The sequence below is a fragment of the Symphalangus syndactylus genome, chromosome 9, assembly GCF_028878055.3.
Source record: "Symphalangus syndactylus isolate Jambi chromosome 9, NHGRI_mSymSyn1-v2.1_pri, whole genome shotgun sequence".
Classification (NCBI taxonomy): domain Eukaryota; kingdom Metazoa; phylum Chordata; class Mammalia; order Primates; family Hylobatidae; genus Symphalangus; species Symphalangus syndactylus.
This window is the reverse complement of record NC_072431.2, coordinates 93,488,706-93,515,413: the sequence shown is the minus strand read 5'-3', so window position 1 is coordinate 93,515,413 and position 26,708 is coordinate 93,488,706. Positions and strand designations below refer to the sequence as shown.

The 26,708-nt window shown below is 43.0% G+C and overlaps 1 protein-coding gene across 16 annotated transcripts in view; it reads right to left on the bottom strand.

The window, feature by feature from the left end:
• ELMO1 (engulfment and cell motility 1) overlaps window positions 1-26,708 on the bottom strand; it is a 594,311-nt gene that overhangs the window by 85,689 nt on the left and 481,914 nt on the right. Inside the window, exon 1 of one of the 16 annotated variants that reach the window (XM_055293406.2) lies at window positions 13,320-13,462. The exons of the other annotated variants lie outside the window; for them this stretch is intronic. The gene's annotated coding sequence lies outside the window, so the exon portion shown is untranslated. Of the gene's footprint in view, window positions 1-13,319; window positions 13,463-26,708 lie in introns of those variants that run through there. 16 annotated transcript variants of the gene reach the window in all.

Here is a 26,708-nt window from a genome sequence, read left to right as displayed (position 1 = left end):
GCCCCTGAGGCCACCCATGAAACTGCCAGGTGCCACAGAACTCAGGCTGAGAATCGCTGTTCTAGGAGCTGCAAATAATGTCTGCTTATGGTCACATCCAGGAGTACAGTAAGAGTTCTCTTAAAAGATGGCCACCATACCAGACTTGCCAGTTTAAGAAACATCTTTCATCCGTTTTGTAAAATATACTGACTGTTGCCCAGGCTGACACTCCAAGCTCACAGTCAAGATGCTGGAATGCCCCTGGGTTTCTGCTGCCGCCAGCTGAGATGTGAGATTTAGGGGTCTTTGTCTCCAAATGTGTTTCTTCCAGTTATACTTGTCATTGTAATTATGTAATTTGATTGCATATTATATACACTGATGAACTATGAGTAGAAAAAGCTCCAAGTTGAATGCTTTGAAAGACTGGATAAAAACAAGTTGCTGAAACCAAGCCAAACCTGCTGTTGAACCACATGTGGGCGGGTCAACCAAAAAAACTGGAAGAGATTGTACTTAGATTACTTCAAAAGTGTCTTCAGAGCTTGTTCCACTTTAAGAAAACTGAAACTGGAAATCACAGATAATGTCTTTTTGGCATGGTTTATCTAAGAATGGTAATTAGAAACTCCAATCTGCAAATTTAAGAAAAAGCTTGGGTCTCACATTAAAAAGTTGGTGATTTAACATGCATTTGTATGTTTTAAGTTAAAATAAAATATTTAAGGTACGCATATATCATATTATGATTAACCATAACCATTGTCGTCAACTTTTTAATTAACTAATCAGCTGCCAACTCCTGATGCATGAGCTAAGAGGGCCTTTACTACAGTTTCTTCATTTTGGATACTGTGTTCTTGGATGGGAAAAATCCTATTTCTCTATTTTAGTTGTCATCAATGGCTACCTAGAATGTAAGGTCCATGAGAGAGATTTTTTTGTCTATTTTGTTCAGTGACATCAATTTTCAAAAAATTCAATTGATTTAAACATCAAAGATTAGCTGGGCATGGTGGTGCATACCTGTAGTCCTAAGTACTTGGGAGGCTGAGGTGGGAGGATTGTTTTGAGCCAGGGAGTTCCAGGCTGCAGTGAGCTATAATCGTACAACTGCACTCCAGCCTGGGTGACAGAGCAAGACCTTGTCTTTTAAAAACAAAGCTATAGACATTGCTAATTTAAAAAAAAAATGAACATGTATTTACCTGCATAACTGTTTAAACTAATAAAAATAGAGACTAACCCCAAAGTACTATGGACATACTGTATTTTAACACATCTAGGAAATGAGTTTCTTTTTTTATCTCCTAGCCACAGCATACAAAGGTCAAAGACTTGGCCACTTACTGAAGACAGAGTCTAAGATCTGCTCCAAGACTTAACCTAGTCAGGCTGGGGGCTCAAGTACTCATAGAACAACTCTTCCTGCAGGCTCTGTGTGTTTCACTTCCTGCAAGAATAAGCCTACACAGAGTAGATCCTATTCCAACTTGGATATCTGTTTTGATTCAGCTCACTTAACCAAGAACTGCATTTTTAAAATATTCTCAGAGATGAAGTGGTGAACAGAACACATGAGAAGCATTGCTGTGGCTCTGGACCATGCCACACATAGACAAGGGTCCCCATGTTCAAAGTGCAGATGAACCCTTTCCCTGGGATGGCGGGAGGGTGCCCCACTCTCAGAAAGCCAGGCCAAGAAGGAGAGAGCAGGAATTGCAAAAGCCCACCCTCCTGCTTTTACTGCTCAGGGATCAGGGAGGCAGAGGGGCCAAGTGGCTGGCCTGAAGCATGCATGGAGTGGCATCTGACCCACAATGAGAAAACAAATTTCCTGTTTTATTCTTCACCATACTGTATGCTCCCAGCCAAAGCAAACCAGTATGAATGAATTCATAACACACACCCTATCCTTACATGTGGCGTGTGCTCAATAAATACTGCTTGGTTTTATTGCCTGACTCCACAGGTGGCAATTGACAGGATTTTGGGTGTGGAAATGATCAAGACTTTGTAAATGGGAAGAATCTGGAGTGGCATATGTTGTTGCCATTCCCCTAACCCCATTAGCAGCTGGGTGAGTGAAGAGTAAACAGACAACCATCTCCTAGTTCTGAGGCTGCTTTCCCTGAAGGGACTTTCTAAATGAGAACCTTGCCTAAATTGGCAATTAACCCAAGCTTAACAAGGGCTTACAGTCACACTGGGGCAAATCTGGTGAAAGCAACCTTAGATAGAATAGGCCAAGGAGTGCCTTCTACACTCACACTGTATGTGAGAAAGCAATTGAGTAGTAGCATTCAAGTCTTTCATTCCTAGGGGTGATTATCTCTACAGTGGGACTTAAGGAGAATGGGGAACTACCAAGGCTCCCCTGAGGCTGCCCTTTTGGGTTGCAGGTATTTGTATATTCTTTAGCCCTTAAGAGGGTAATTTTTAGTGATTTAAAGCACAGGCTTGGGCAAGATACAATTGTAGTTTAGAATATTAGTTCTGATACTGGGCAAGATACTTATAAATTCCTAAAGCCTGTTTCTTTTTGGAGGGGGCATGTATCTACTTCAGAGTTTTGTTGTGAATATTGAGTATAGTAATCAATGCAAATTGCCTAGCACATAGATGTTCATGAAATATTAGTTAATTGACAACTAATTATTAGCAACAACAATAATGACAAATTAACAATCTTAGGGAAATAAAAGAAACTCTCATCAAGTCAAACATTTGAGTGTCTAGCATGTGCAGGCTCTCTGCTAGGCACTGGGGGACTCTACAACAGGAGTTTCTTCAGCAGGGGAGACAAGCCATGCACACAATTAGCTCTTGCATTAACAGTGACAGTTATAAAGGAAGATTTATACAGTTAGGAAAGTTACAAATGCACAGGAGAGGCACAGATAGTGTGATAAGTGGTCTGGAGAAGGAAAAGACAACTTCTAGCTGGGAAATCTAGAGAAGGTTCATGAAGGAGATAGCATCGGCTCTCAGCTCTGCATTTTATGAAATATGCCTAAATAATGTAAACGAAATTCCAAGTTTGTTTCCAATTATGTATTACATTCTTTGGATAAATTCCATCACTTCTTATCCAGATTGGCTCTAAAAGAATAAATTGATTTCTGAAATTTCAGCTAAATAAAAAACATGTAGAATAAAAGCCTAGCACTCGAATCAATCACCTTCACTTACTATAAGGTATATTCAGAAGTCACAGATTTGCTTTTTTTTTTGAGACGAAGTCTTGCTCTTTCGCCCAGGCTGGAGTGCAGCGGCGCAATCTCAGCTCACTGCAAGCTCCGCCTCCCGGGTTCATGCCATTCTCCTGCCTCAGCCTCTCCGAGTAGCTGGGACTACAGGCGCCTGCCACCACACCCGGCTAATTTTTTGTATTTTTTAGTAGAGATGGGGTTTCACCGTGGTCTCGATCTCCCGACCTTGTGATCCGCCCGCCTCGGCCTCCCAAAGTGCTGGGATTACAAGCGTGAGCCACCGTGCCTGGCCAGATTTGCTTTTTATATAGTGTTTGGTATTTGGCATTGTCTACGACAATGTGCCTTTCTGCTAGCACAGGTGTCAAGAGCTGAGAACACTAACTTTGGAATTCCTTAGATCAGCGTTTTTCAGAGTAAGCTCTGGGTTACACAGGTTTCATGATGTGTTGGGTGGGGCAGAAGAAAGAAAGGGGGTATGAGATAAAGGAAAGGATTATATGATGTAACGTTTTGAGCAACTCCATCTCTTATCTACAAACATATTAACATCTACAAGTTAAATCTGTTCAATTTCTTAAACCTAGCATATCACAAACATTTGGTCATGTGAGGCCTTTTATCTCCTAGCATAACACCTATTAATTTCTCAGTTCCCTTTAGAAATTGTCACTTTGAGCAATTGGCATGGCATTGCTAAAGGCCATTAGAATAGAATGCCAAACCTAATAATTTGGATCTCTAGGAAGAAGTTCCATGGCTTCAGTCTTGTGACCAGTCCTGAGCAAATGGCCAAACATGTACTTTCAAAGGATTGAACTCATCTTCTCCATTTGGAAGATACCACATTCACTCTACAAAACATCCTGAGGGGGGCCTCATTCCTCTGGTTTCACAGATGAGCAAACTGATGCTCAGAGATGTAAATCAACTTGCCTCAGATCACACACCTGGGAAGTGGCAGGACTTGAATTCTGCTTCCTAAGCCTTTCTGCTTACTACACCCCAGATGCCTTGGATTTGAAATCGTGTTAGCAAGCTAGCATCACCTTAGCTTCGTGCTGAATGATTTCCAGGGAGCAAGAGTTTTAGAGGTAGTGGTTAACATTAATTTGTAATTTACATAAGACCAATGGCCTATACAATCAACATTTCACCAGTGGCTATACACAGACAAATTTTTTTTTAAGGTACAATAGTCCAAAGCACTCCCCTGTCAGTCCAGACCTCCAGGTAGCTGGTTCGCAACCTGGTGGACGTGGATCAAAGAATAGTAAAGGCCACTGGGAGGCACCCAACTCTGACTCACTAAGGCATCCCCCTCTCTGCCATATCTAGAACCTCTTTCCTTTTCTATCAGGAAGTGCAGCTGCACATTACTTACTTCTAAGATCCCTCGGCTATATCTAGAAAAACAAAATGATTTGCCAGAGCATGTCAACAATGCTTAAAATAGAAATATAAAGTAATTACAAGTGACAACCGTCAAATAGTAGTGAGGCTTAAAAGCAACATTTTCTGTGTTTCAGGAGACAGGTGGGTGCTTCCACCCTCTGAGGAGGCTTATGACATGGATGGGGATTTCAGGAGGGAAATGAAGAGGACATTTTCTTTGGCGTAGACAACAGATTATCTTTAGTCACAAAAAACCATAGATTTGCATGGAGAGGGAATAAATCTGGACAAATGGCATGGTTTACCTTTAAGAAAGCACTTGCTTTGATGGTGGGTTCACTGTGTTTTGGCTTGAAGGAATGATAACATGAGATCATACACAGCTTTGCATGCTAATTAGATTTAGTGCCCCAGCCAGGAAATTTTTTAGGCTCTGTAAAAAATCTACACTTATAATGAACACTTCCCAAGAAAATGAATACATAGTACAGAAAGGCCTTTCTCAGTAACTGGTAAGATGCTCCCAGGAAAGAGAAGAAAAGATGCCCAAGGATCTGGAAGGAAAAAGGCAGTCCTGACAGCATGCCACTGAGAGCTTCCAGAATTCTCATGCAGCAAAAATAACCATGACCAGCCACCTTCAGATCATGGTCGCAGCAGGCTGGCATGTGGACAGTGCAGTGTGACACAGACTACCTGCGGAACCTGGGTCCTACCTCAGAGGTGCTCATGGTGAGGGCTACTGCCTCATTCCCTTTGAGCTCCAGTTCCCACATCTGTACACTGGGGACAACGCTGGCCACTGCAGCGGGTTGAGGCCGGTGAACATGCAAATGAGCAGGTGACACATTCATTAAAGTCCTTCCACTGTGTACATTCAGTATCACTGATCTACTACTGTTACGCAGTTCTGTGACTGTCAACAATACCTTTTCTTTTATGCATAAAAAATTCAGAATAGCATGGTGTTTACATAAATCCAGTCTTCCCTTTCCCCTACCTTTTGTAAGCTCTGCCTCAGCTAAGCTGCCACACTCATCCTAACACAAGGGCCACTGGCCTCTCCTTGTCTCTGTGCTCTCTGTTGGCATTTTAGATCTTCAGTCATGAGCGGCTCTTTGTTCAACTGCTTGTATCACCAATTTCATTCATAGACAATTTGATTGGAGTTTTGGGGGATAAGGACTGTCCTGTTCATAATTCTATCCCCAGAATGTGGCACAGAACCATGTACAACTGCTAGGTAAGAAAGTTTGAATGAATGAATAACTGGAATATTTAATGCTTCAAATAAGTGTATTATATGCCTCTAAATAGTTCATTCACTCCTTAAGAAACACTATATTACTTTTAGTTTTCAGAACACTTTGCACTTTTGTTTTCAATTGCAGAACATATTTTCATAACAAAAAAGAAATGAAACCTTAACCCCAGTTCTGAATAACACTCAATCTTTTTCCTCGAGAGCTCCCTTCCTGGCTTTCCATGAAAGTCGTGCTAACGTCTGCTCTGAGGGGGGATATACGCTAGACAGGGTCTGCACAATCCTTTAGGAAAATCACAACAATGGGGCTGGTTTCACACTTAAAAAATGATCAGGAAACATAAAAATGATCAAGAAAAGAACAGGGAGAGTAAGAGAGCAAGATGGAGGTGGGGAGTACCACAGGTGGGGAATCTCTGCTCAGTGCCACCTGGTATTGCCACAAGCACACATGCAGCTCTTATGTGCTTCACAGTGATCTTAGAACGTTACATAGATTAACTATTCCTCATGGCAACTTTCCCTATTTTAAACATAAGGACATGAACATAGAAAGGCTAAGTAATTTGCTGCAGATGACTCAGCTAGTAAATGTGAGAGCAGGAATCTGAACTTGGCAATGTGGCTCCAGAATCCCTGCTTGCCACCTGACAATTCATACTGCTTCTTGGGCACGACAATCCTGAGAATCCAATTATCATCATCTGTATTTTTAAAATGGAGAAGTTGAGATTCAAATCGACTCAAACTTGACCAAAGTCCACCAGCTCACATGAAGGAATGCACGATTCAAACTAAAGTCTGCTTGATTTCAAAGCCCACATGATTTTCACTCTACTTCTGGGACCTCCCGTATAATATTTTCTATCCTTCTCACAGGCTTAGCAAAATATGATTCATTATTCTCTCTGCTGAGCAACTTGCTAAGTTCTACTGGTGAATATCAATCGGTAATTTTACTCATGAAGCATGTCTCTGGTCTCTTCCCCAATGAGGAGATCAGATTCTCTGATGACCAGAGCTCCTTGAAGTCAACAAGACTTCACAAACATTGATTTGTTGCCTGCTGGAAGCCAGTTGTATAGACAGTAATTGGGAAGCACAATGGAGTGGATGTAGCCCAGCCTAGGAAGTGTTCCCAGCCCTTACTGAAAACACAGGCCCTCATACATGGAGACAAGATTTGGGAGAAAAGGCCCAAAGCCCTAAAACACTAGTATACCTTCTTAATGTAGAATTAGAGCTAGAAGGGGCTGCCCCACCAGAAAAGCAAAGGAGCCTATGCTAGCAGTGACTGGTTGCCTTGAAGTGGGAATAAAGGGTCCTGGATTCACTCTGCGAACCTAGAGCAATAGCAAGTGTATTTGCTGTCCTTTCCAACGCCTGCTGACTCACAGCAGCTTTGCTCTAATCTCTGGGGATAAGGCTAAAGAAAATGCCACGACAAGTCGGCTCCGGGTGTGGTACCATCATTACTTAATTATTCACAGGTGATTTCCTATTCCAGTTCTCGACATTGTTTTCTTCCTAATTTTCAATTATGATTGTTTAATTGCACTAGGTCCATTATTATCATACATTTTCTCAAAGCCTTTGTAGGACACAAAATAATTTTTTAAGTTACTATTGCTATCTTAGGTACCTTCTAGAATCCTCTGACTCACTTTTATATGGTTTCTTCCTTTTCTACTTCCAAAAGGGTTTTGAAGGGGCTTACAATACAAATGCACTAAGTCGATGAGCCCAAAGAAAGAAATTGGAGCAGAAAATAAACATTAGGGAGGGAAAGAGGGAGGTACAGGCATACCCCAAACCAGAGCCCAGCCTCAGTGATGGGCATTTAACTTAGCATGAAGCTTTCTGGGCCTCCCTAGAATGATCATTTAGAATGTCATTACCTCAATCAGCTTTATTAGAGTTATGGGCTCTTAGTTGCATAGCTGAAAAATAAGAATGCCTCTGTTTTTCCAATAGTAGCTCACTGTGTTTCCCTTAGCTCCCTGGATGGGGTTAAATCAGGCAAATTTCCCCAGTGAGATGACTCGCTGCGGCTCCATACCCCTCACATTCCCCTTAAGTCAGAGTCCACGCCTGCTAACATAATAGCCTGATATGCTGCCCAGAGTCCTTGACGGTACTATTTTTAGTAACAGGGCCATGTGGCACACAGTCTAGAGTGACTGTATCTCACTCCATCCCATTTTGTTTTCAACCGGACCAACTTTAATTAAAAGGGGCAAACACATCCCCAGATCAGACAAATTCCCACTTTGGACTGTAGAACCCAAGGAAGTGACATTTTTAAGAAACCCCTTTGGAATCTTGGAATGAAAGGCATCAGAGGTAGGTTACTGAAGTGACTGATCTCCACCTGTCCCTGCCTCTCCCTGCCAAAGGAGGATGGGACGTGGACAGTCGGCAGGCACAGCAGAGGTAGCCTGAGCTGGGAACAGGAACAGCAAAGCTGACAGCTGTGCTTTTCTGCACCAAGCACCCTGGGAAAAATCAACACTTGGGCAGCCCTGCTGCCATCTGTGGAGTTTCTACAGCAGACAGGTTATTTATAGAAACTTGTTTGTGCAAAGCCAATATTTACCTGTCGGGGCTGTCAAAATTTACATTTCATCTGTGCCATTAGCCTGCTGTTTCCCTGTCAATAATGGAAATTTCCATCACTAGGAAGGGAGACTGGGGGCAGCTATGAGGACTACAGTCCCCTCCCAGTAAGTGAGACAATGAGTGGTATTCATGGTTACAGGGTAAGTGCATCTGTTGCCCAAGTGGCCACTGGACCCTCATGCTATGCTATGAAGACAAAGAGTTGTCAAGACCCAAAACTGGAATTCTCCCAACTGCTTCTTTGTAATTTAACCTTCAAAGCCACCCCTGGTTAAAATGAGAATGGCATTTTCCACAACCATCTCTGTGTTTGTGTTGCTCCGTGCCTTCCAAAGGACTATTGTTATCTGTGGTAAGGATGAGGGGTTGGGGGCTCTCCCTAAAAACCCACTTTCTTCTAAAACCATCAAGATCCTCCATTTTTCACTGAAAATAGTCATCTCTTCTACTTCTCTGATTATCCTCTTCAGTCTTTTGGGAGTTCATCTTCTCTTGCCTGTCCCTTAAATGCAGATGCACAGTCCTGGTCCCTTCTTCTCTTCTCACTTCCCACCTTCTTCCTCGTTGAGATCATCTATTCAAATGACTTAACAATTTTATCTAATTCTTGTGACTCCCATTTCTCCAGCCCATCTCACTCACCTTTTCTCTCTAGGCTCTTCAGCAAAATTTAAAAACAATCACAATGCATTAATTTATTTTTTAATTGTTTTTTGTTTTTTATTTTTTAAAAATTATTTTAGATCTGGGGGTACACGTGCAGGTTTGCCACATGGATATACTGCACAATGCTGAGGTTTGGACTTCTATCGAACCCGTCACCCAAATGGTGAGCACAGTACCCAATAGGTAGTTTTTCCAACCTGGCTCCACACCCTCGCTGCTTTGGGAGTCCCCAGTGTCTACTGTTTCCACTCTTATGTCCCTGTGTACCCAACGTTTAGCTCTCACTTATAAGGGTGAACATGTGGTATTTGATTTTGTTTCTGTATTAATTCACTTTCTAGCTTTGAGCAGGACAGTATCTCCATTTGGATGTGCCCAAAGCACTTCACATCTAGTTCATCCACTGAGCTCATCTCTCCCCTAATCCTGGTGTGCTCTTATTCTCACATTCTCTATCTCAATTGCAGGTACTATTACCCACCAATAAATCATCCCCAGTTTCTCATTCTCCAACTCACTCTTCATCACATCCTATCAACCACCCAAACTTGTTGATCCCACATCTTAACCATCTACTGACCACATTCCCAATCTGGGCCACGACGTTGACTAGGTGTTTATCTCCTGCTTGGATCAGGCGTTGGCCTCCTAATCTTTTCAATCCAAAGAGTTTTCTTTCCAAAGCACAGATCTGATCATGTCTTTCCTTAGCCTAAAGTATTTCTGTGGTCTTCAATAACCTTGGGTCAAAGTCTGAACTCCACAGCAATTTATACAAGGCGCTTCCTAAGCTGACCTGGCTCACCTCACCTGCTGCATTTCTTGCTCCTTTCCTCCTCAAACTCTGACCAGTGACCTAGAAGCATCCTTCTCTCTTCTGGCCTCCACCCAGGAGGCCACTCCCTCTGCCTGGAATGTCCCATCATCTCCCCACAATCACCTAGGCCCTGGAGATTCTTTTCCTAGCTGACTCTCTGTCCTCCTTCAGGATGTAGCCCAGGTTTATTTAATTGGTGGCAAAATTTAATTATTTAAATATGGCAAAATTAATGAAGGTCGAGTTCAAGTGATATAAGCTAGGCAAACACTTGTCTGTCATAGACACAGTCAAGTGAGTTATTGTGCATTCTTTGACTTATTATCCCCAACTCCTATGTCGGTTCCAAGCATGCAGTAGATGCTCAATAAGTGTAGTTTGAATAGATAAGTGGTGAAAAACATAACTAGGATCAAGAGGTACTTCATTTTATATAAAATATTTATCTTAGAGAAGTTTATAAGTACTTGAGAGAACAAACACTTGGTTCTTAGAATCATTTAGAGGGTTAGACAATGGGCAGGGTGGGGAGGGCCACTGTGTCCTGCACTGGTGGGTTGGGTGAAGGACACTAAGGCAATGTGAGGGACCCAAGTTGACATCATCATGTACAGAAGACGCCAGACTCCTTCAACCAAAGTCTGGAGTAAGGAGAAGATTTCACATTGAGTCAGAATGTCATCTATGCATCAGGCACTTGGCATACGTTGTTCTTTTATCCTTACAAAGGTTCTACAGAGCACATCATTTCATCTCTCTTTTACACATTAGGAAACTGAGGTTCAGAAAAATTAAATCAACTGTATAAAATCACACGGCTACTACCCCTCCACAGAGCAGTAACTTCCTCCATACCACAACAGTCTCTACCATTTATTGAACTCTTGACTGTGTGCCAGGTGCTATTTGAACCATTTTAGATTATCTCATTTTTTTTCTTCACTATAACCCTACAATTATCTCCTTCCTATGAAGAAGGAAACTGAGGGCTAGGACACATACCCAGCTCTCACTGTTCCTAAATCCATGCTCTTAACCACCATGCTATATATATCAAGACGCAAAAGGGCTTCGAACATGTTCCCACCATATGGCAGAGCCTCTAGGATATGCTCCCTATAGAAGGTACTGCTCACTCACTCTTCTTGTTTGTTTGTTTTTGAAATGGAGTCTCACTCTGTCACTCAGGCTGGAGTGCAATGGTACGATCTTGGCTCACTGCAACCCCTGTCTCCCAGGTTCAAGAGATTCTACTGCCTCAGTTTCCCGAGTAGCTGGGATTATAGGCGCCTGCCACTATGCCCATCTAATTTTTGTATTTTTAGTAGAGAAGGGGTTTCACCACGTTGATCAGGCTGGTCTTGAACTCCTGACCTCAGGTGATCCACCCACCTTGGCCTCCCAAACTGCTGGCATTACAAGCGTGAGCCACCATGCCTGGCCTGCTCACTCACTCTTCAAAGATCTCATAACACTTTTTTACCCTATGGTAGAGGTACTTACTTCAATCTGCCTTGCGTGATGGGAGACCCTATCACTGAACTGGAAATGGCACCACTTCTTATTCCACTGTGCTTCCCCCACATTCCCTTGCCTTGTGCGTTGGTCACAAATGGAGGATATAAATATCTGCTGATTTTCAGGGAGACTCACACAAGAGCTGAAAAGACAGGTGCGACTTCACGGAATTTTCTCATCTGGTTCCTCTGATGACAGACCAGCTGAAGAGCCCCCTTCTCAATGTGCATGGCCACACCCTCTCTCGGTGGCAGACATCAGACCAGGTTCTCTTGCTCTGTCCTCTTCACTCGGTCTAGGCCAGGGTTCTTCAACCTTGGCACTACTGACATTTGGGCCAGATAATTCTATGTTGTGGGAGCCTGTCCTGTGCATTATAGAATGTTTAGCAGCATCTCTGGCCTCTATTCACTAGGTGTCAGTGGCCCCCCACCCCTAACCCAGATGTGACAAAACTATCTCCAGACATTGCCAAATCCCCTCATCCCCATGGCAAATCCTTCCTGTTCACTGTAGAATGTTTAGCAGCATATCTCTGGCCTCTACTCACTAGATATCAGTGCCCTCCTCCACCACCCCACCCAGATGTGACAAATAAAACTATCTCCAGACATTGCCAAATCCCTCCTCCCGTTTGAGGACTACTGTGTGGCCTCATGCCAGTCACATAGACAATGCAAACATCTTTCCAAAGCAAATCCCCAAAGTCCCATGGCTAAGCTGGTTCTGCAAAATTAGCTTCTCAGATTTAGGTTATGGCTCTTTTGGTTGGAGTTCCCTCGTGCTATGTTTGCCCCATGCTCCTATACATCTCATTTCCATTCTCCCCATCTCACTCACCACTTTTTTTCATCATTTAAATCTAGAAGATACAGCTCCCTGTATATCCTAAACAGACACAGAAAACAAGAAACAATGTACTATGCAAGACCCACCATCAACAAGGTGCCAGGGACAGCTGGAGATGAGCGACTCCTGACTGGCTGGATTGACTGGCATGCTCATTATTAACATCTGTGAGAGACAGAGGTGATGTTTCCTTCAGCCCCGTGAGCAAGACTCAGGAACTGAGCAGCCCACAATAGCTTTTTATGTAACCAGCCCACCTTCTCTGCAGGAGATGAGCAGAGTTAAAAGAGCTGTTTTCCTTCCTATTTCCTCCTGCAGTTCACTCTTCACAGTGGGTGACTGGGCAAAGGGTCACTCACCACCAAGCCACAGGTTTCTCCTATTTTCTCCTGGGCCCCTGGCCATTCCTATCTTCTGCTTCTGACTTTGGTTCAACCCCTTGGGCTGTCTGTGTTTCATGGCGCCAGGCAATTTATCTCTTTTCTCCTTCCTAAGGTGAAGGTAACAATTATACATCTTTAATCAAGGCTGGGGACTGACTCAATATTTTTCTGATAGGAATACTGCTCTTCTGGCAGACCGAGTCATTTAGGTATTTCTCAAACGTTCACTGCACACAAGACATTGCGCTAGAGGGACAGAGCTCTTATGGAGATCAAAGCAATGGCTCCTTCATCTCCATGAGGGTTCAGGGGTCTGGGCTGAACTGAGGACTGGCCCATGAAGACAAGCTGAGGATAGACTCCATGAAGCTGTTTACAGTGGGATTTCAGACCCAGCATGTTACGGAGTGTCTGAGAGTAGGGCTGAGAGGGCGTGTCTGCTTCTTGCCTCTCTGGAGCAGTAAATGACCCATCCATCTACCCAGTTACTGAAGCGAGACACCAGGAAGTCAATCATGATTCCCCCTCTCCACCACTACCCCTGCCCACACCTAATCAGTCCACAAGTCTTTTTGAGCTTATTTCTAAAACATATCTCACAAGTACCTTCTTACCTTATTCCTACTGTTGCTACCTTGGTCCAGGCCACCTCCATCTACTGCTTGGACCTGTGTATCAGCCTCCTTCCTGGTCTCCCACTTCCATTCTTAAGCCACTCCAATCTATTCTGGACTCAGCAATAGAGATAATCTTAAAAGGGAGTCAAGATCAGTGCAAGGCATTGCTTAAGATGCTTCAAGGGCTTCTTAACTAGGTTAAAATCCTATCCCTTCACTTTGGTCTGCAAGAGCCTATCTGATTTAATCCCTGCCCACATCACCAACACTTGGCTCCGGCCAAAATGGTCTTGGTTTCAGTTCCTCAAAAAAGCCAAGCTCTCTCCTGTCTTTGCTCATCTGGACTCTCAGCCTGGAAGGTGCTTTCCTCCACACTTCACATACCTACCTCCTTCCCATCACGTAGGCACAGCCTAAATCAGTGGTTCTCAATCTAGGGTGGCCACTGGAACCACTTGGAGGGCTCATTAAACAGACTGCTGGGGGAGTCTCTGATGAATCAGACCGAAGTGGGTCTGGGATAGGGTCTGAGAATCTGCATTCCTAGCAGGTTCTCAGGCAATGCTGTTGGTGTTGGTCCAAGGACCACAGTCTTATCTGGCCATGCCATTGAAAATAGGGTGCCCACTCCTAGTAGATTCTGTCTTTTTGTTGACTTCACAGCACTTCTTACACTTGAGACCACATTGCTTTGTTTACTCTTCTGTTTTGCTTTTACATGTCTTCTCTGCTAGAAACTTCCATGAGGTCAGAACCATGTTTCTCTGGCACAGAATTATGTCCCCAGTGACTGCTGCAGAGCCTGGCATACAGTAGGCACTCAATAGATGTTTACTGAAGAATGATTAAATGAAGGCGGGTTTAAAGGCCAAAGGTCTCTGAAGTCAAAGACCTCTATGTGGAAGTCAGGAAGTGGATTAGAGAAGGATCTGGCGAGGAAGCAGGAAGCAGAAAGCAGGGAGGATGGTCTGGGCACCAGCAAGATGTCCCCAGACAGAGGGGGTATGACTGATGAACAGGTGCATCCCACGCAAACCCATGCCAGAGAGGTGCTCAGCATCTCTGAGGCCTGCATCCACTCCTGAGGGCAGCCACTGGGCTCAGTGTGGAACATGCATCCTGAGAAGAAGCTTCCAGAGGATCCAGGCAGATTTGAAAGGAATCAGTCAAAGAAGCCATCAGAGGCCCTTTAATTTAATGTTCTGTTTGGTAACCTCTTAGTGATCTTTCTCTGTACCCAGGGGCCAAACACAGCACGTGGCCATGGGAGGTAGGAGAGAGATGGAGCTGGTTTTGGAAGCACTGGTGGCATTTTAATGAATGCCTCCAAGAGCAAGCGGGGCGAGGAGATGAGCACCGTGAAAGAAGACACTAATGAATCTTATCCAGCTGTGCAGGTTTAAGTGATTAATGCCCAGCACAGAGCAAACGTTTTATTAATAAGGCAGCACCTCCATATCATCACTCTAACCTTCAGAGGCTCCCAGGTAAAAGTGGCTCTTATGAAAGGGACAGGATACATTCAAGTAAAGTTCAAAGAAAAAAGAAATCACTCTAGACTTGGTTATGAAAATGAATGGATGGGAAGCGGGAATTGTAATGATGCTTTTTCAAAAAAGGGGAAAAAAACTGAATACATTCTTTTCCATCACAGAGAGTCTCAAGAGAGGTCCACTTACATAAGAGAAATTCTACTAGTGTGTGAATAGCTGGGAAGGAAAAAAAATATGCAGAGAGCAGAGGAGGAAGAGAGCAGTATCATCTCCTGGAGGAGACAGACCTCTTTGTTATTCCCAAAGCATTTCTTAGGTGACCCACTGGAGAGTGAAAGACTCTCAAGACATTTTAATATAATGAGGTCAGTGTGCCAAATAATGGAAGGCACTACTCTCTCTTTTTTTTTTTTCTTTTTTGAGATGGAGTCTCACTCTGTCACCCAGGCTAAAGTGCAGTGGCACAATCTCAGCTCATGGCAAGCTCCCAGTTTCACGCCATTCTCCTGCCTCAGCCTCCTGAGTAGCTGGGACTACAGGCGCCCGCCACCACGCCTGGCTAATTTTTTTGTATTTTTAGTAGAGACGGGGTTTCACCATGTTAGCCAGGATGACCTCGATCTCCTGACCTCGTGATCCACCAACCTCAGCCTCCCAAAGTGCTGGGATTACAGGTGTGAGCCACTGTGCCTCTCGACATACTACTCTTGAAGGTACTACTCTCTTGACATAAAGATGGACATCACACAAGAGCCCCTAATTAGCTATGCAAATATTTTTAGGTCTGCAGCTGAAGTCTAAAAGCCCCAGAAAATGTCAAAAATTTTGGTGCATATATTTTTAAAAGTTTTTCTAAGCATGGTTGTAGTATAATATTGTATATATTGTTTTTTAATCTTTTTAATGTAACAATACTTTTTATATGTAAATAATGATGCTTATACACCATCATCTTTAAGGACAACATGGTTTTTTATTTATTTAACTGTTCCCCTACTGTTGAACAGGTAACAATCTTAGCCATATAAAATGAAGCTACTGAGTATCTGGCAACTTAAAGGTGTGTGTGTTTTGCATGTTGCTGAATGAATGAGTAGATTTCACTCTTCCCTGCTCCAGCTCTGGTACAGTATATAGGTATGTTGTGTGTGTGTGTGTGTGTGTGTGTGTGTGTGTGTGCGCGTATGTGCGTGTGTATTAGTCATTTCAGTAGGAACTTTGGAAGAAGAGGAATTAAATGTTTCAATACAAAATTACTATCTTTATTTAGAAGCTAATTATCTTTTAGTAAAAATTAAAAAGGTGTTTTTTACTTTCAACTCCATGCCTACAACTTGGACCCTTGCTCTGATTCCTAGGCAGGATTTCCAAATGCACTGCTGTTGCTCAGAAGAGCATCTACATACAAGTTCCTGAGGGGCAAGAGTTCTTCATGATCTGGACAGCAGACCCCACACAGCAGGATCTCACAGAGCCTCAAACACTCGCTTCATCTTCACAGCAATGCTGCAACCCAGGTGTACCTTCCTCATTCACAGGTGAGGAACTGGAGGCTTGGAAAGTAAGTGAATTAATGGGGGTCACAGAACCAGAAGTATCAGAATTAGGGTTCTGGCCAAATGTTTGGGTCACCTTCCAGTGCATCACAGATGTCCCTTGAGGCAGGGGTGTCGGGGAAGCAGGGACAGGAGGGGAGGTTTTGGAAGGCTGTTAGCCTGATTCCCACCCAGGGGCACTGCTGACAAATGAACGGTCAATGTGATAGGAGAGTACAGTGGGGTTGGGTTTCTGCTAGCAGCAAGCAGGGTAATCTGTTCTTGGATCCTCCCGCCCAAGCACGCCACAGGAGTTCAAAAATGCTAGCAACTCCTTTATTTGGTGCAGGAGAACAAGGCCAATCTCGGCTGGAGTGCCTGTCAAAGAGGACCTTCAGAAGCCTAGCAAGGGGTGCCTGCATTTTCTCTCAGAAGGTGAGTCCAAGGTTTTATTAATAGGCTGGGCAACTTCTGGCCTGATTTTCCTGGATGCACATAACTTTTAAGATCTTTTAGGACAGTTTCTACAAGAAAATGGTCTCCTCAATCCACCGTCTTCGCAACTCATGAGATGTCTGCTCAAAATGCAGATTCTTAAACCCTGTCCTAATCCCATTAAATTAGGAGTTCTGGAGATGGTTCCCAGTATTTGATGTTTTTACAAGCATACCAGGTGAGACATGTTTCTGCATCCCAAAAGCTTGAGAAGCATTCAGTGAACCATTCATCCCACAACTCGTGACCCTGAAGTTGTAACAAAGCTAAATTCTCAAAGTACACCAAGAGATCAGGAGGACTACCAGCTCTCATTTCTACAGCGTTTTATGGCACACAAAGGGGCTCTCCCATTGCCTCACATGTAGTATCTTATGAGCCCCAGAATAGTTCATCACCTCCCTCTACATGGCGGAAGGCATGAGACTCCAGGAGGTCAAGGGACTTTAGTCTAAGTTCGAATAGCTCCTAACTGGTCACACTAGGAAATAAACCCTCCTTCAGCTCAAATCTTCTTTTCCTATACTATCTTCTTCTACACTACATTTTCTCTACAGCTGTTTGTTTTTCTACCCTATCTCATCTCCCTTCAAACTCACCACTATACCCCTTGGCTCCCATTTGCCAAAAGATACAGAATATATTTTCAAGCACAAATTCCGAAGTAAAGGTACTTGGAAAAACCACACACTGAACAGGTGTAAAACCTTCCTTTATGAAAACACCTACTAGATAAATTATTTAGATTTGTCATAGAAAAATGGTCCAATTCCGCATTATTTCAGTACAATAATCTGATTTCTGAATATCTTGGAGTATGTAGGTCTCAAATAAATATGAGTGTTCTCTTTAACATCTTGGAAACATATATACATCGTTTTATTCATCCTAAATCTGTCAAAGGTAGGGTGCCAGGAAACTCACAGAGTCTTTTCCATATGTAAGGATCCAAATCACTTCTTGCTGTCCCTTGCTACTTCCCCAGGGTCCCAAAGTCTACCCTATTCGTGCCCTTAATCCTTTACTCAGGCTGTTGCCTCATCTTTAAATTCCTTCCCTGACACCCTCTAGCCCATTCCTATCCAAAATGGGTGGTAAATTCTTGATATCTTTCAAAGTCCAGTTCAGATATCTCCATTCTTGTTCTTTGTAGGATCCCAGCTCCCTACTCACCCAAGAGGATAAACTGTTCTCACTCTATTTCAGTATAATTCTAACTCAACAAGGCTACTGGATTCCATGTCTCTCTCCTCTGCTAGACCACTTGATGTTTTAGAAGATCCCTTTTTCATGTTTAGATCTCTATCTCTTAGCACAGTGTCGTGATACAAAGTAGGTGTCCATCTCAAATTTATTTATCTCAATACCTGTTCCCTTTCTGAAAGCCTTTTCTTGTCTAGGGTGTCCTGAAGGCTACACATACTTCTTGGGGGCTGAATAGGTGTACTTCTTGCTTCTGCTTTCTGCTTCCAGACCACTATCCTTTCCACTTGCTAACCTCCTGCCCAGTTCCTTTGAGGTGCCTGCCATGGGACTACAGCCTTCCTTATGTTATTTATTCTCCTTTTGGTTATGCCACAATCCATTGATGATTTTCTTATCCTTCTCTTGGTCAGGGCAGAATCTATAATTCCCTTCAAATTCTGCATTTGCCTTCTTTTCTTTTTTGAAATAAAATAATTAAGTCAGAAACATTCAAAACAAGGCCTTGTTCTCTTCTACATCCAAGAAGTAATTTCAGACCCAAATGCCATCTGATCAATCATCATGTTACATGTTTGTAAAGGACAATTCCGAAATAGGCTAGACTGCATATAAAAAAAAGGTCACTTTATTCAACAAGTTTTATTTTATAGCTCAAAAATGCACCCAGGCATACAAGAAAACTAATTAGACTTTAAGACTACCAAGGATGCCATCTTGTGACAGCTTATAGTGACAAAGCTTTTTAGCAGTTGTGAAAAAGACTTTCATCAAAAATATGTTGTTCCTATATAAAAATCATCAATCAGGCAATTTTTTAAATGACTACTTTGAAATGGGAAGAGTGAGAAAGTGGAACTTAATGAGTAAATAATCAGTAGCCTATAGGTTTGATTACAACGCCGGAAAAAACGGCAAGAAATCATGAGCCAAGGAAAGCGTGTGTCGATTGCCCTTTCCCAATAACTACTCTTCTGGTAGCCTGTTTCCCAAGTCCAAAATGCTCAGTGGCGAGCAAAGAAAAATATCATTTCCAAGTTATGTTCCATGGTAATGTTGTTGATTTCCCACAAACTGTGATCTCCCCAAGAGATAGCCAAAGCTATTTAAGGGCTGTCAGCCTTGTTTCTGTGGAAAGGATGGCACCAGCTCTTTTCCAATGTAAATATGAAGTGCTCTCCATGAAAACAGTATTTGTGGAAGCATTCAACCAACTTAGTAATTCTGAAATACATTCAGGCAAAGACCCCAGTCGCTGAGTGGTGATTTCCTAATCTAGAAAGTAATGAACAAATGAAGGAGTATGGCTCATGGAAACCTCGAGGTTGCCTTTGACAGGATTGAGGCAAAGCCCTTGCAGCTCTGCAGCCCCTACTGGACCACTGCTCCTCCTTTCTGCTTCCAGACCACCATCCTTTTTATTCCCTAACCCCCTGCCCAGTTCCTTTGAGGTGCCTGACATTATACTACCCACTATCCCTCTTTATGGTACTGACTCGCCACAATTCACCGAGAATTTTCTTACTCCTCCTTCTCTTTATCATCATTCTTAGTAACTTCAATATCCTCACAGATGATCTATCCACAAAGTCCTCACGGTGCCCTGAGCATCTGGTGCAATTTTCACTCTCCCTTCTCCAATCTTGCCCAGCTTATCATGAGAACCACCATAAATACCAGTCCTACAAGTAGCTACATTTAGTGCCGAGTATCCCATTCTCCTGTCTGGAAGCAGCCCTGTCACACCTCTTATTCCTGCACACCTCAGTCAGGAGCAGGAGCCCAAGACTCCATCCAGCTTATCCCATAACACCCAGGCTTTCACAGATCCACTGTGTCAAAGGCTCTGCTTACTCCCTAATTTAAGCTCCTATCTGCCCTCCTCTCTACTATCCCCAAACCTTTAAAAGGTGCCTTGTGGACCTCAGGGTCTGTCATCAGTAAATTCTCATGTATCTTTTTCAGGCATTTGCTTCTCTTTCTTGCCCTGATAGAAACCTAGCTGACTCTCCATTCAACTGCTATTCTCTTGCAGCCTCCTAAGTTTTTTGTCCCACACCCTTGGTATTGCTGGTCTTGAAGGCCAGATAGGTGTGCCTTTTGCTCCTCCTTTCTGCTTCCAGACCACCACCCTTTACTCCCTAACCCCCTGCCCAGTTCCTCTGAAGTGCCTGACATTATACTACCCACTATCCCTCTTTATGATACTTACTCTCCACCTGGCCATGCCACAATTCATTGACGATTTTTTTACCCTTCCTTCTCTTTATCATCATTCTTAGTAACTTCAATATCCTCACAGATGATCTACCCAATATCTAGCTCCTCAGTTACACAACCCTCCTCAACCCAAAGATCTTGTCCTTTATAATCTCCTAAAGCAGCTTTTGCTGTGACTGTAGCCTAAGCTTTGTCATTGACAATACAGAACCATTGCTGAAGTTGTAAGTTTACAAGCACCATCTCGTGTCTTTCCAATTCACTCTCTCTAGTATGCCCATTCTGTGGAGTCCTGATAAGTAAACAACAAGGAAGATGCCCCAAGTGTGGGGAGAACAATTGTTCTGAGAGAAGGCTAACCACAAACAACCTGCTGACACAACATCCTGTTCCCAAATACCTCGCTTTGCATGTAGCCCAAGCAGCACAAGCTTATCTGTAGGTAGCCCCTCCGGCACCACCCTATAAAACTTCCCTCCAGATCCTGTCTCTTTGCAGACAGCTCCTTCTCTGCTGTGCTGCCCATTGCTTTCTTTAACTCACTACTGTCTTTGTAAATTATTTTACCACCCACAATGCTGGCTCCAATCAGTTGCAACCTGCAACACATTCCAGAAGTTCTCTGATCCTACTGTGACTTTTAACATTGCCACCTTTTCCTTGTCCATCACCCCATTCATGGCTTCACTTTCCTCATTACCTAACTTCTATACCATTATAATTAGAATCTCTCCTTTTGTATTCATGAATACATCCCCAGTACCTCTTCTCTCTATCATACTTGCTTAGCAAAACCAACTTTGCTTAAATCCTATTCTTTGCCTCCTCCACCCACCTGAACAGCTGAACAGGCTGGAGAAAAGCATACAATGGTGCTGTCTGGTCTCATTTTAAATTTATGACCTTAACTAACAAGAGAGTTCTTAGTTCTGTTTGAAATCTGACTGTATTTTTCTAGCTGATTCACTCTTCAGACAACTATGTACAGCTTCTTCTCTATTCACAAACCTCCAGAGTCCTTCCCTCTCTCCTCATTTTTCATCAGATAACTTAGATCCTCATTTCACTAAGAAACTAAACGCAATCATAAGAGAACTTCTGTAATCAGGCAGTGAATCAGAGCTGAATCTGCTCTCACTGGGGGCACCAGTGACCTCCATGAGGTCAGATCTGATCACTTGCCATCTTCATTTTACAATAGAGTTTGAAACAGCTGACAATGGCCTCTTCCTAAAGAGCCTTTCTTCTCTTGGCACTATAAAACACTACACTTGTTGCTGTTTGCATGCTTCTTGCCTCCTAGCATCACCTCCTCGGTCTCCCTTGCTAGGTTTTTTTCATCTTCTTGACTCGATTGGAATGCCTTGAGTTTGGCCCTTGGACCCCTTCCCTGTCTTCACTCACTCCCTAGGTGATCTGATCTAGTATCAACTATGTGTGAACAACTACAAATTATATCTCTAGTCCCAACCTCTGCCTTGAACTCAGATGCATCTATTCCACTGCTTTCTCTATATCTGCACTTGGGTGTCTATCCAGGCATCTCACAGCCAACAGGTCCAAGCTCAACTCTTTCTTCCACTTGCTTGCCTGAATCTATGCTCCCCATCTCTATTCGTGGTGCCATCAAAACCTAAAGTCATACTTGACTTCATCCAGTCTCTCCCACCACACTGCCCACCTGTCATATCCAGTTAGTGCATCCTGTCAGCTCTACCTTTCAAATAAATTCAGAGCATGCCCACACCTTGTCATCTCCAACCCCTCCACCTTAGTCTATGCCACATCTGCCCTTGCCTGATCTGCAGCAGGGGCCTCCTCATCTGCCTCATGTCCCCTCATCCCCCTGAAGTCTCAGTGGTCTTTTAAAATCTGGCAGATCATGTCACTCCGGTGCTCAAAACTCTCCAGTGGTTCCCTGCCTCACTCAAAATAAAAGCCAAAGTCCTGACCATGGCTTTCGAGTCCCTGAAAAATCTGGCCCCTGGCTAATGTTGAGGCTCATAAAATAATACCCCAAAGTATGGCTCTTTGACATCTGCATACTTTGAACTAAAGAAGCAGCCTCAGAAACCAGGTCTCTTTGGCCCTCTCCTGTCTCCATTTCTCACCCCTCTGCCTCTTCCTAAGTGAAGGGAGGGGCTTTGAAGTTCCCTTGTCTGACTGAGGGAATTTCCTCTAGAAGCAATGCAATTGTCTTGAGCTCCCTCTCTATAATCTCTTTTAAAAAAATTTCTCTAATTTTTTATTTTTTGAGACGGAGTCTCACTCACTCTGTCACCCAGGCTGGAGTGTAGTGGCGTGATCTCGGCTCACTGCAACCTCTGCCTCCCAGGTTCAAGTGATTCTTCTGCCTCAGCCTCCCCAGTAGCTGGGATTACAGGCATCTGTGACCACGCCTGCCTAATTTTTGTATTTTTAGTAGAGGTAGGGTTTCACCATTTTGGCCAGGCTGGTCTTGAACTCCTGACCTCAAATGATCTGTCCACCTTGGCCTCCCAAAGCATATAATCTCATCAAACAAGGAGGATTAACTCCCAGGAAAGACCAGAGTTGACATTCACACCTGGCCTACAGGAACTTTGTCTCAGTCTTCCTCCTGTCCATTCATCTCCCCTAAAAACCATTTCCTTTTCCTCTAAATGTGCCTATAGCCCCCAGTTCCCTCTTTCAAACGAAGAAGGGTATATGCATTTCTAAATCTCATTGAGTTATTGGGTACTCACTTTCCTGTGAGTACTGTGTGCCACCACACAGGTAATAACCCAGGTAATAACTTTATTTGCCTTTTCGCCAGTTAATTGGTCTACTGTCAGTTGGTGTCAGCAGACTCAATTATGGAAACTTCAGAGGGCAGAGAGGAAATTCCCTTTGCTCTAACACTAGCTCTCTGAGTCCACTCAGGTCTCTCCTTGTTCACTGTCCTCCAGGTACAATGACTGACTGGCTTCTTAAAATTTTATTTTATTTTATTTTTTGCCTTGCTTTTTAAATAAACACACCAAGCTTGCTGTCCACCTCAAGCCCTTTAAAGCCTGTTCTCTGTTTCTGAAATGGTCTTCCCCCAGCTGTAGTTCTGTAGCTCTCTCTTCACAGCTCAAGGGTTACCTCCTTGGAGAAACGACCTTCAGCCAGCATGACTGAAGAAGCAGCCCCCCTATCCCCCCAACTCACTCACCCCTTAAACCTTCTTTATTTTTTTTTATGACACTGCTATGACCGGTCAACATTATCCACCCATCTATCTATATTGTTACTACTTACATCTTATATTTAAGAAATAACCATTCAACAAACTGAAAATAGTACTGTAAAAAGGCAGCTTGGAGATCCCTTGAATTAGATAAGACTTCGATGAAGATCAGTGTTACGTAAATGACACACCTGGTCAAACCAAACCAATCCACTGGGCCCTATGCAAACAAGACACTGCCTCCTCTAGCATCCCAACATAAGCAACCACTTTTCCGCCGCACATGGGGTTTCTCTTTGTTCAAATCCCCCTTCCCTCTGTCTCTGTACGGGGGAGCTATTTTCTTCTTCCTTCTTTCTTGCATAACAAACTCTCGGCTCCTTAAAACCACCCCACGTGTGTCTGTGTAGTTTTATCTAAACTGGCGCAAGACCAAGCACCCTGGAGTTCCTCCAGTCATTGATGCCATGTCAATAGCACAATACTTTGAAAACTCAGACAGGCTAGGAAAAAGTATTTTCCACTATTATAAGCTTCCTCTAGGTCAAGGATCAAATTTCTCCTTCCCATATACCTTCTCAGAGAGGCCTGTTACACAAAATTCCATTCTTCATCATGCAGGCATTAGCACAGAAGATATTTACCCTGGGCCTGCCATCACCCACACACGGGGACACAGTATGAATGAGACAGAGATAGTCTTTGTGGAAATTACATACTAGAAGAAAAAAGAGAAAGAAAAGCAACCAAAGCTGTTTTAAAAGCTAATCTCTCATTTTTCAGAAGTGATATTAACAATATTAGTAGCCATACTAGGAGCTCACATTACATGGTATGAAAATTACAGACTTTTAATCCATCAAACTACTTTAAGACGAGTGAAAGATAAAATAGAAAATAAAATGCTATTATTGCAATATCCTTTTCAGTGTCGCAAAAGTGCTTTTTCTGAAAACTTCACCATTAATTCAATGGAAACATATAACTGCTCAAAAATCTTTTTCTTTTTCTTAATAGTTTAATATTTATGAATACCTTGCCTATAAGAAACACAAATCATTAAATAGCTTTTAAGCATTTTTTTCCATAAAGAACCTAAAATTTAAACATTCTACTTGAAAAAAATAGTTTAACATAGTGCTCTAATAAGATTGAAACAAAATACCCTCTTGCCCCTCTGTCCCACAGAACAGTACTTTCTACCCTGACCTTTAATGTGGCCAGGCATGTAAACAGTATTATCCCAGAGCAAATCTTCAATTTCAACTACCTGCTTTGCATTAGCAGAGAAGCAAAAAATCTTGACCCAGCAAGAAAAGCCTTCATACCCCCAAAATAGTGTGACTTTATTAAACTAGGCTTCCTAAATGGAAATGATCTTTTAATCTATACTTGCAAAAATGCTGCTCTTTGGTGAAATGCTTTTTAAATTATTCCTAAAATAACCACACTGTACTAGAAAATTTTTGGCTGTAGCGTAGGGAAGTTTCCAGCTCTAACTGGCCTCGTGACCTAGTGTCGGTTCCAAGCAGACCAGTATTTCCACAGTGCCCATTTTGGGGGCCCCTGAAGAGCCAAGCTGCTTGAACTGAAATCACAGGGGAAGTTTAAAGAATATCGATTCTCAGGCCTCAGCCTCGGTGACTTGATGCAGAAATGAAGCCTGGTATGTCCAGCTGAGGAGTTTGAAGTGTATCTAGAAAACAATTTGGAGCCATTAAAAACTTTGAGGCAGGGGAGTGCATCATGAGATTGACATGAAAATGAAGTATGGAAGATGGATTAGCGTGGGGGCCAAACCCAAGAAGCGGAGAGCACTGAAGAAGTTCCTGTAGTGACCCTAGGTCACTACAGAAAAATATCGGGGAAAGATGAATGATGTGGGAAGAAGGTAAGCATGAGAGGGCATTTTTTAGGCGGAAGATTGTAGAGTTTGGTGACTAATTGGATGTGGTAGGTGTTGAGTACACAGAAGGAGCCGAAAGCGCCTTCCAAGCTCTGGCTTGAGTTATGCATCTAAGGGAATTAATCGGGGTGGGGTGCGGGTGGGAAGAAAAGCACAACAAAGGAAAATCTAAAATTCATGAGCTCCTTAGGTGCTTTGAAGTCCTCCTTCCTTCTGCAAAAAGGAAAGCTTAGCATTGTCTGCAGTTAGCATCAATAAACAAAGATCTTAAATAAAAGCTTTGGGTATGTGTGTGACTCAGTAAGATGTAGAATCACAAATCACTGTTCTCTCCACTATTAGAAAAGTATTACAGAAAATTGGAAAAGTGAGAAAAGATGTATTTTAAAGAATGTTCACGCAGTATTGTTTTTAATAGTGTACAATTGAGAACAACCTATGTGTCAACTCTAGAAGACTGGTTAAATAAATCCTGATAGTTACACACTTGAGTGTCATGTAATAATTAATAATGGAATCTTTGAGCCATCTTTGAGGAGCGGTGGCTCACGCCTATAATCCCAGCACTTTGGGAGGCCGAGGCGGGCAGATCACGAGGTCATCGAGACCATCCTGGCCAACAGAGTGAAACCCTGTCTCTACTAAAAATACAAAAATTAGCTGGGTGTGCTGGCGTGCCCCTGTACTCCTAGCTATTCGGGAGGCTGAGGCAGGAGAATCACTTGAACCCGGGAGGAAGAGGTTGCAGTGAGCCGAGATTGCGCCACTGCACTCCAGTCTGGTGACAGTGCGAGACTCCATCTCAAATAAATAAATAAATAAAGGCATCTTTGAACTGCATGTCTTGGTGTGAACAGAGTTGAGGAAAAGGGACCACAGAAAAGTTGGGATAGTGTGATACTCCCCTCACACAAACACAGAAAAATGTCTAAGAGATAAATACCAAAATACTTGCAGTTTTTCTTCGGGTGGATGGATTAGAGGCATTTTTCCTTTTAGGACGCCTACTTTTTCTAATTTTCACCTGTAAGATTGAATTAGTTCTATATAAAACATATGCCTTAATAGGAAAAAAGCACCACTGAAATTTCGTAACAGTGTTGATTTGTCACCTATATGTCTACATCCAATGTGTCTTTAATTAGTTATGCAGAACACCTGTGTCCCAGACTCCTGGGACAGTCAACTCTGAAGGACATCTTAAATAACCTGCCCTTCTGCCCTGCCCCTGGGTACTGTGTGTTAAGTCCTTGATTACAGAAAAGCTATAAACCTGACTGGTTACTTTAACTCTTTCCCCTCACCTTGAACTGTCCCAGAGTCATGCTTTAATGTGATATC